This window comes from Lathyrus oleraceus, chromosome 4, assembly GCF_024323335.1.
Source record: "Lathyrus oleraceus cultivar Zhongwan6 chromosome 4, CAAS_Psat_ZW6_1.0, whole genome shotgun sequence".
NCBI lineage: Eukaryota > Viridiplantae > Streptophyta > Magnoliopsida > Fabales > Fabaceae > Lathyrus > Lathyrus oleraceus.
In genome coordinates this window covers 498,824,745-498,834,488 of record NC_066582.1, presented here as the reverse complement: position 1 = coordinate 498,834,488, position 9,744 = coordinate 498,824,745, and the positions used below count along the sequence as shown (strand labels likewise).

The following is a 9,744-nucleotide window of genomic DNA, read 5'->3' as shown; positions in this document are numbered from 1 at the left end:
CTGGTTCGTAAAGAACCTCTTTTGGTTAAGAAATCCAGGTTATAATACTTTTCAACTTAGTCAAGATACTATATTTCTTAATAATAGGTTTACTACTCTAACGCAATGCGCGCCTTTTTATAAGTGACAATAAGATGGTTTGATTAGGGAGTACAACTCGGTTTTGAATACGCGAAAGCGACAATTCCCGTTAAATTAGTTCTTTTCAAAGTAGGAAACATTGCCCATAATTAGTTCTATTAGCAAGTACTTGGATTATCAATTAATTATGTGAATTACATTCGACCCTGTCTTTATTAATTAATCTTTATTTAACACTTTAATTTTCATTGCACACTCTGAAAACACCTATTTCAATTACCTTTGATAAACACCATAGCAATAGATAACGATAGCTTGACACCTGGTCTCTGTGGATTCGACAATCTTTTATATTACTCTGACGCGTTCGTATACTTGCGAAAAGCACGCATCAAGTTTTTGGCGCTGTTGCCGGGGACCAATTTCGTCAAATTTCATTTTCCTGTTGTTATATCGTTTAGACTTAGGTTATTTCCCGCCGGTCAATGCGAAGAACTCGCAGTACCGGAAGTTTAAGTTTAGTAAACCCTCTGGCGGAACCTGAACGTTACGCTCGCGCACGTTTATTCTTTCATAGAATTAAGAGAGCTATGGCCGAAGATCAAAACCAAAGACCTCTTAAAGATTTCGCTCAACCATCTAATGAAGAACCTAGTTCTAGTATAGTAAACCCAATAATCCCAGCCAATAATTTTGAACTTAAACCATCCCTGTTGCAACTAGTGCAATAGAGACAATTCGCGGGTCTCGCTACCGAGAACCCTAACCAACATTTAAAAATATTTCTTCAATTAGCAGATACTTTTAAAACCAATGGAGCTTCTCCTGAGGCAATACGTTTAAGATTATTTCCTTTTTCCCTCAGAGATAAAGCCCTATCATGGTTAGATTCCCTTCCACCCAATTCCATTACGACTTGGGATAACCTGAGAAGAGTTTTTCTTGCTAGATATTTTCCCCCGAGTAAGACCGCCGTTCTTCGAAACCATATAACTAGATTTACCCAAAACCAAGGAGAATCACTGTTCGAAGCTTGGGAGAGATATAAAGAGTTGTTACGAGCATGCCCACATCATGGTTTAGAAAATTGGTTAATCATTCAAACCTTTTATAATGGACTTCATTATAACACAAAGATGACCATCGACGCTGCCGCAGGCGGTGCTCTGATGAACAAACCCTATCCTGAAGCTAGTGCCCTCATTGAAGACATGGCTCAAAACCATCAATCATGGGGAGTTGAACGAGCGACAGTTGAGAAGAAGGAAACCCAAGGAGGAGTGCATGAACTAAGCTCTATAGACATGATGCAAGCTAAAATGGACGCATTAGCCCTCAAAGTCGAGCATATGTACACAAACCCGAATACTGTAGCCGCAGTTTCGTCGGATTGTGAGATATGTGGAACCCAAGGACACCAATCTGCAGAATGCAGTCTATTAAACGAAACCCACTCTGAGCAAGTGAACTACACCCAAGGGAACCCATACTCAAATACCTATAACCCTGGATGGAGGAATCACCCTAACTTCTCCTATAGAAACAATAACCCAATCCAAAATAATGCACCTCCGAGACCTAGTTATCAAGCCCCTAGATCAAATCAACCTATGCAACCTGTACCACCAAAGCCAAACCTTGAGAAAATTATGGAAAATTTTATCACCGCTCAAACCCAACAAAACAAGGAGTTCATGAACCAAAACATTCATGTTAACGAATTGATTACTCAGTTAGGAACCAAGGTTGACCAAATAGTTACTCATACCAAGATGCTTGAAACCCAGATCTCTCAGGTAGCTTTAAACCAAGCCCCTCAGACTACACCTGGAGGACAATTCCCTGAACAACCTCAACAGAATCCGAGAGGACAAGCAAATGCCATTACCCTAAGAAGTGGGAACGCTTATGATGAGCCACCAAACCCAAGATTGAGTGAACCCGAAACTTCTAAGGAATGTATCAAACCCCCGGACAAAGTAAAGGAACCAGAGGAATCTGAAAACCAGGAAGGTCGAGAGAAAGGAGAAGAACCTAAAGATAAAATTTACGTACCGCCCCCGCCATATAAACCACATATACCATATCCGCAAAGACTCAAACAAACCCAGATCAATAAACAATATCAAAAATTTATTAAAGTTATAGAAAAACTTCATGTAGAAATCCCTTTCATAGAAGCCATCACCCAAATACCTTCTTATGCAAAGTTTCTCAAAGACATCCTTACCAATAAACGTAGACTTGACGATCCGAAGCCTTTGGAATGTAATGCTATTTCCGAGGACAAATTAGCAAAGAAAGATAAAGATCCTGGAAATTTCTCCATTCCTTGTCTTCTGGGTAATCATATCATCGATAAAGCTTTTCTAGACTTAGGATCTAGTGTGAGCTTAATGCCTTTAGCAGTTTGTGAGAGATTAAACTTAGGAGAATTACAACCCACTAAGATGTCACTTTAGTTAGCCGATAGATCTGTCAAGTATCCGATAGGCATTTTAGAAGATGTTCCTGTTAGGATAGGTCAGTTATTTATCCCTACTGATTTTGTTGTCATGGACATCAAAGAGGACAATGATATACCAATCCTTCTAGGTAGACCATTCTTATCGACTGCAGGAGCCATAATAGATGTCAAGAAAGGAAAGTTGACATTTGAGGTAGGTGACGAGAAAATAGAATTTATACTTTCGAAATTTCTTATGGCACCTGTGATGGGAGACTCGTGTTATGCCTTAGATATCATTGATGAATGTGTTAGAGAATTAGAACAAAAAGAAATTATAAAAACAATTAAGTTACCATTAACCCCCATAAAGGAAGATGATGACTTTAAAGAACCTTACATTGATGATAACCTTTACGAATGTTTATCCCTTACCCCAGATCCTATGCCATGCCCTAAGAAACCAACCTTAGAACTTAAGGAACTGCCTAAGAACCTGAGATACGAGTTCCTCGATGAAAAGATGAACCGTCCAGTTATATTTAGCGCTACCTTGAGCCGAGAGGAGACGAACCAACTTTTAGACGTTTTACGAAGACACCCCTCAGCCTTAGGATATAATATCTCTGACCTGAAAGGTATAAGCCCATCCGTATGCATGCATCGGATTTCACTAGAAGAAGATTCAAAACCCTCAAGGGAACATCAGAGAAGAATAAACCCTATAATGAGTGATGTTGTTAAGAAGGAAGTTCTTAAGTTACTTGAGGCAGGTATAATCTATCAGATCTCGGATAGTAAGTGGGTGAGCCCTGTGCATGTAGTACCTAAAAAGGGAGGCATCACAGTCGTGCAAAACGATAAAGGCGAACATGTAGCAAAACGTTTAGAAGGAGGATGGCGGATGTGTATAGATTATAGAAAATTAAATAAAGCGACTAGGAAGGATCATTTCCCTTTACCTTTTATAGACCAGATGTTGGAGCGTCTAGCCAGACACTCTTACTTCTGTTATCTAGATGGATACTCTGGATTCTTCCAAATACCTATTCACCCCGAAGATCAAGAAAAAACTACCTTTACATGCCCTTATGGAACCTTTGCCTACAGACGAATGCCTTTCGGCCTCTGTAACGCCCCAGCTACTTTCCAACGCTGCATGATGTCAATCTTTGCAGATTACCTAGATGGTATCATGGAAGTGTTTATGGACGATTTCTCAGTTTGCGAATTTGATTTCCACAATTGCCTTGCTAACCTTGAGAAAATCCTGGAGAGATGCGTGGAGGTGAACCTCGTGTTAAACTGGGAAAAGTGTCATTTCATGGTGACCGAAGGAATAGTTTTAGGACATATAGTTTCCGAAAAAGGCATAGAGGTAGATAAAGCTAAAATAGAAGTTATAGAAAACCTAAAAACCCCCAAAAACAATCAGAGAAGTCCGAAGCTTTCTTGGACACGCTGGATTCTATCGGCGTTTTATTAAGGACTTCTCCAAAATAACCAAACCTTTAACTGGACTTTTAATGAAAGATGCTGAATTCATTTTTGATGAAAAATGTAACGACGCATTTAATCTTTTAAAACAAGCATTAATCTCAGCACCTATTATGAAACCGCCCGATTGGTCGGAACCTTTTGAGATAATGTTCGATGCTAGTGATTATGCAGTTGGAGCCGTTCTAGGACAAAGGAAAGATAAAAAATTACATGCCATTTATTATGCCAGTAGAACCCTAGATGCTGCCCAACTTAACTATGCAACAACTGAAAAAGAATTACTCGCTGTAGTTTTCGCTATACACAAATTTAGATCTTATCTAGTAGGAGCAAAAATTATTGTTTACACCGATCATGCTGCCATTCGTTACCTATTAAGTAAAAAAGATGCCAAGCCCAGGTTACTCCGATGGATTCTATTACTACAAGAGTTTGATTTAGACATAAGAGATAAAAACGGCACTGAAAATGTAGTAGTTGATCACCTTTCTAGGCTAGAACATCTAAAACCAGAACTAGTACCCATAAATGATGATTTCGCCTATGATAGACTGATCGCCAGAGTAGAAACCATTGAAGATAATAACCTAGATCCTTATGAGCATTCCCAAAATTCCTTAGCAATAAGTAACGTACCCTGGTATGCAGACTTCGTTAATTACCTAGCTGCTGATATAGTACCCCCTGATCTTGACTACCACCGTAAGGAGAAATTCTTCCACGATGTGAGAAACTTCTATTGGGACGAACCGCTCCTTTTCAAAAGGGGTAAAGATGGCATTTTTCTCCGTTGCGTTCCAGAAGAAGAGGTAAAAATTATTATCGAGCATTGTCATTCTGCACCTTATGGTGGACATGCGAGCACCTCTAAGACATACGCCAAGATTCTTCAAGCTGGCCTATTCTGGCCTACCATGTGGCGTGATGTCCATGCTTTCATTGTCAAGTATGATAGATGCCAACGCACTGGAAACATTTCAAGACGTGATGAAATGCCTCTAAGAAACATTCAGGAAGTAGAACTCTTTGACGTATGGGGTATAGATTTCATGGGACCTTTCCCACCATCCTTAGGAAATAGGTATATCCTAGTAGCTGTAGACTATGTGTCTAAGTGGATTGAAGTTATAGCTGCACCCACAAACGACACTAGGGTAGTAATCAAACTATTTAAAAACTATATATTCCCTAGATTTGGAACACCACGTTTAGTCATAAGCGATGGAGGATCACACTTTATATCGAGAATATTTGACAAACTTTTAAGAAAATATGGAGTTAAGCATAGAGTAGCAACACCATACCATCCACAAACTAGTGGCCAAGTAGAGGTATCTAATAGGGAGATAAAACAAATCCTAGAGAAAATTGTTTCTATTTCTAGGAGAGACTGGTCTCAGAAGCTTCAAGAAGCGCTATGGGCCTATAGAACCGCTTTCAAAACCCCCATAGAAACTACTCCTTACCAACTAGTTTATGGAAAATCTTGTCACTTACCGTTCGAGTTAGAGCATAAAGCCTATTAGGGCCATTAAAACTTTGAATTTAGACTACCTAACCGTTGGAGAAAAGCGTACCCTAGACATTCATAAATTAGAAGAACTTAGGCAATCGGCCTACGAGAATGCAAAAATATATAAAGAGAGGACAAAAGCCTATCACGACAAAAGAATAGTAAAGAAAAACTTCAATATAGGCGATTCTGTTCTCCTTTTCAACACTAGGTTACGACTCTTCCCTGGAAAGCTACGTTCAAGATGGACTGGTCCTTTCGAAGTATCCAAGATTCTGAGATCCGGAGCCGTAGAAATCAAGAACGAAACCTGTAGTCCATTCATTGTAAATGGACAAAGACTGAAGCTCTACGAAGGAGGAGACATTCCAGCATACTACTCAAGCCACACCCTGATTGATCCACCAATTCCAACTACTACAGGTGTATAAATTCTATTCGTCAAGCTAATGACGTTAAACAAGCGCTGCGTGGGAGGCAACCCATGGTTTTTTCTTTCAGTTTACTTTTTTCGAATTTATTTATTTTTATTTTTTACTTTATTTTATCATATTTTGCATCGAGACTAAAAATTTGAATGGTTTGTATTTTCAGGATCACTTTCTTAACGTTTACAGGATGCAGGGTTTCGATGACATGCATGTTGCCTATAGAGATAATGCTCAGAGGGAGCGTCACATCGCTTTGTATCAGCGTCCTATGGCACCCACACGTTATCCTGACCAGCACTGTATGGAGGCACTGGGTATCGAGCCGAGTATCCGATTCCTTAGCCACCAGCTCCACTGGGACGAATTTGCTGATGACCTGAGTAACACATACCGGAACCTGACATTGGAATTCCTAAGTTCACTCGATTATGACCCATACTCTGGACCAGATGGGCATGCTGCTTTCAGGCTCTTCGGAGTTGAGTACTCCTTCAGCCAGAAAGAGTTCGGCGACCTGTTGGGTTTCCAGACCACTCCTGATGTTATCCCGGAGACACCTATGGGATATTTTCTGGGTAAGGAGGTGGAGAAGTTTTTGAGTGATATATCAGGTGGCGGAAGCCAGGATCCATCTACACAGCTATCTTATGTCATACATAACCCAACCTTCAGATATTTTCAGATGATATTAGCACATTCCTTTCTGGGAAGACCGGATGCAGAGACACTACTGAGTGAAGAGGAGATCTTCTTATTATTTTGTGCATCCCACTCTCGCCCAGTAGCATGTGGGAACTTTTTATTAGACAATCTCAGCGGTATCTCCAGATCCACCGAAGGAGTCATCCATGTTGGCGGAATCGTCACACAGATTGTTATCGCTTTAGGTCTGTCTCGCAAGCTGTCACATCTTCGGATCTACTGTGGATACACTACCATGGACATCGATTTCTGTTTGACCAGAGGATTGATGAGGAGAGCCTCTTTCCACCCATTTCAGTTCCGATTGCTAGTCGACAGTGAGGCCATCCATTATTTCACGCTACCAGACCCTATGATGACCAGTGTGCATGATCCAGCGAATTGGAGTTATGCTCTAGAGGGCCAAGGAGAGACCGTCGAGGCACCGAGATCGCCACCCGTTGCTGAATACACGCCTACACCACCATCTCCTAGAATCACTGTTTTCTCTAATAATCATTCATTGCAGACACCCGACATACGCACCCAGATTGCTGAGTGCCGTAGAGAGATTGCAGAGCTTAGACAGGAAGTGGTGGACCTAACTTTACAGATGGGAGTGTCTGATCTCACCCATGCTACTGAAGTCGATTGTCTATATCAGGAGATCGCAGAGCTCAAGCAGGAGATAGCCATGCTTCGTGGATCCACTCAGGCAGACGACACCCCTACTACCTGATCTCACCATTTCATTTCATTTTATTTCTCTTTTATATATTTATCGTATTTGCATAATCTATTTTATTTTATCGCATTTAGAATATTATATAAACTACTACTATACATTAGTATTTCTATTTTTATATATATATATATATATATATATATATATATATATATATATATATATATATATATGTTTTATATTTATTTTATTTGCATTTTAATTTTTCAGTTATTTATTTATTTATATTTAATTTCTGTTTTTGTTTTTGTTTCAGTTTCAGTTTTTATTTTCGTTTTTACTTTGATAAAATTATGCAAGTCAAAGAAACTAGGAGAATCACGAGACAAATGCTATCCAGACCCCTCAAAGCCAAAAGACAAGAGAAGTCCAAACCAAAGGACCAAAATCTGGCCCAGCCAGATTTGGCCTTGTGGCGCCCGCCATAGGACCTGTGGCGCCCGCCACAGCGTCTGTAAATGGTCGGGGCAAACCCCTTTTCTTCACCATTTTTGCAACTCACAACCTCCCAAACCCATTTTTTCACCTTGGAAAAAAGTCCTTGAACCCACAAAAAGCTCATACTTTCCTAACCACCATACCACACAAATCAATAATCCACTTTCCATTTTCGATTTCATCCGTCGGATTTTGTAAAAATCCAACCTTTTCACAAAACCACTTCATCTTTTTCACCACTTTTCAAGAGCATTCAAATGGAGTTCAACGGATTCATTCTTCGAGGAGGGAAACCGGGGGAGAGACAAAGAAAAATTATTGAACGGTTGCAAAATAGGGAAATCCTCCCGACAAGGTATGTCGACAAAAACTGTCTTTACGCTTTAAGTATCTTTCATAGCATTTTCCATTTATTAGATAACTTAGGTTTGCATAATTTCTTTACCATCAAATAACCCACCTATGAGCGGTTGACAATTGAATTTCTGAGTTCCTTAATCTATATTGTCAACCCTAACACTGCTAGCACAGTTGGTACTGTCAAATTTAGAATGTTTGCTGTTGAATACCAATTCAGTACCGACGAACCAGCCAACTTGTTAGGGATCCCTCATGGGGAAGGTGCTATTTGTGAGGCCCCTTTGGATTCCGAATGGTCTGTTGAGGTATTTTCCTTCTGGGAGCGTTTATCAAACACTTCCATAAACTCTTTTGAAGGAGTTCTTGCCTCAACTATCCATAACCCGGCCATCAGAGTTTTTAGATATCTGTTGGCATGCACTATTTTTGGCCGGGAGAATCCAAATAAGGTTAACGCTAGAGAGCTTCTATATTTGCAAGGGAGCCTCACAAATAGGCGAATTAATTCGGTTCCGTTTATGCTCGCCCATATGATTTTAACTCTGAATAAGGCGGGACCGATTTCTTTTGGTGGATTGATTACGTCTATTGCTCGGGCACTTAACCTGAACAATGAGTTGGCTACCCTAGACCCCTTACCTCCTCGCACAATTAACTTAAAATTTCTGAGAGACATGAAATTGTGTCGTTCAAGGAGAGAAGGAGGTTATACACTTATGGTTCATGGTGTAGCCATCCCATCTATTGTCCTACCTTGCACTAGACGTACAGATATACGTGATGAGAGGAATTGGACCTACGATTTAGATGCTCCACCTGTTTTGGGTCCTCTTCCTCCTAACATTCCTGATGAGGCGGGACCAGATACTGATGATGAATATGATCGGAGAGAGAGATCTCCCGTACCGCATGTGTCCCCCCATCATCCTTCACCACCACACACCGCACCATCTTCTTCTTCTGCAGGTACCACTCCTGGCTTCTATATTACAGAGGAGATGTGGCGAGACCACATGGCTAGAGAGCAAAGGCGAGATGACCTACTCTCTACCATCCAGCAACAACTGACGGGCAACATGAGCTTTATGCAAGAGTCGCAGCGGAGGACAGACAGGTCTTACGAAACTGTTCTACAGTCTATGCTTGCGATAACAAATACGCAAGCCCGTCAACAACAATACCACCAGCAACACATTGCTCTCATAGAAAATACTCAAGGTTCCATTTTAGGTAACCTACGAGAGGTGAGGACCGCTCAGGATGCTCTGCAGGCGAGGATGGATCAGAGAGACCGTCGTCGTACCCGATCCCGTCGTCCACCTCAGGATGGCGAGGGCACTAGTGGTCAGCAATAGGTTGCCAGGTAACTCTTCCCTTATCTTATTTCGAAACATTGGGGACAATGTTCGATTTAAGTGTGGGAGGAGCATTTATCGTTTTCCTTTTATTTCCAGTTTTTATTTGTTGTTTTTAGATAGTTTATTTCCTTTTCGTTGTTTATTTTGCTTTCTTAGTATAATGCACGAGTCTGACGAGTCACCAAATATAG

At 40.6% G+C, this 9,744-nt stretch overlaps 1 non-coding gene across 1 annotated transcript; it reads right to left on the bottom strand.

Annotated features, from left to right (window-relative positions):
- Positions 1-1,055: 1,055 nt before the first annotated feature.
- Positions 1,056-1,162, bottom strand: LOC127077063 (small nucleolar RNA R71). The gene has a single exon (XR_007787048.1). It is a non-coding gene; the product is annotated as a small nucleolar RNA R71 (small nucleolar RNA).
- Positions 1,163-9,744: the final 8,582 nt, after the last annotated feature.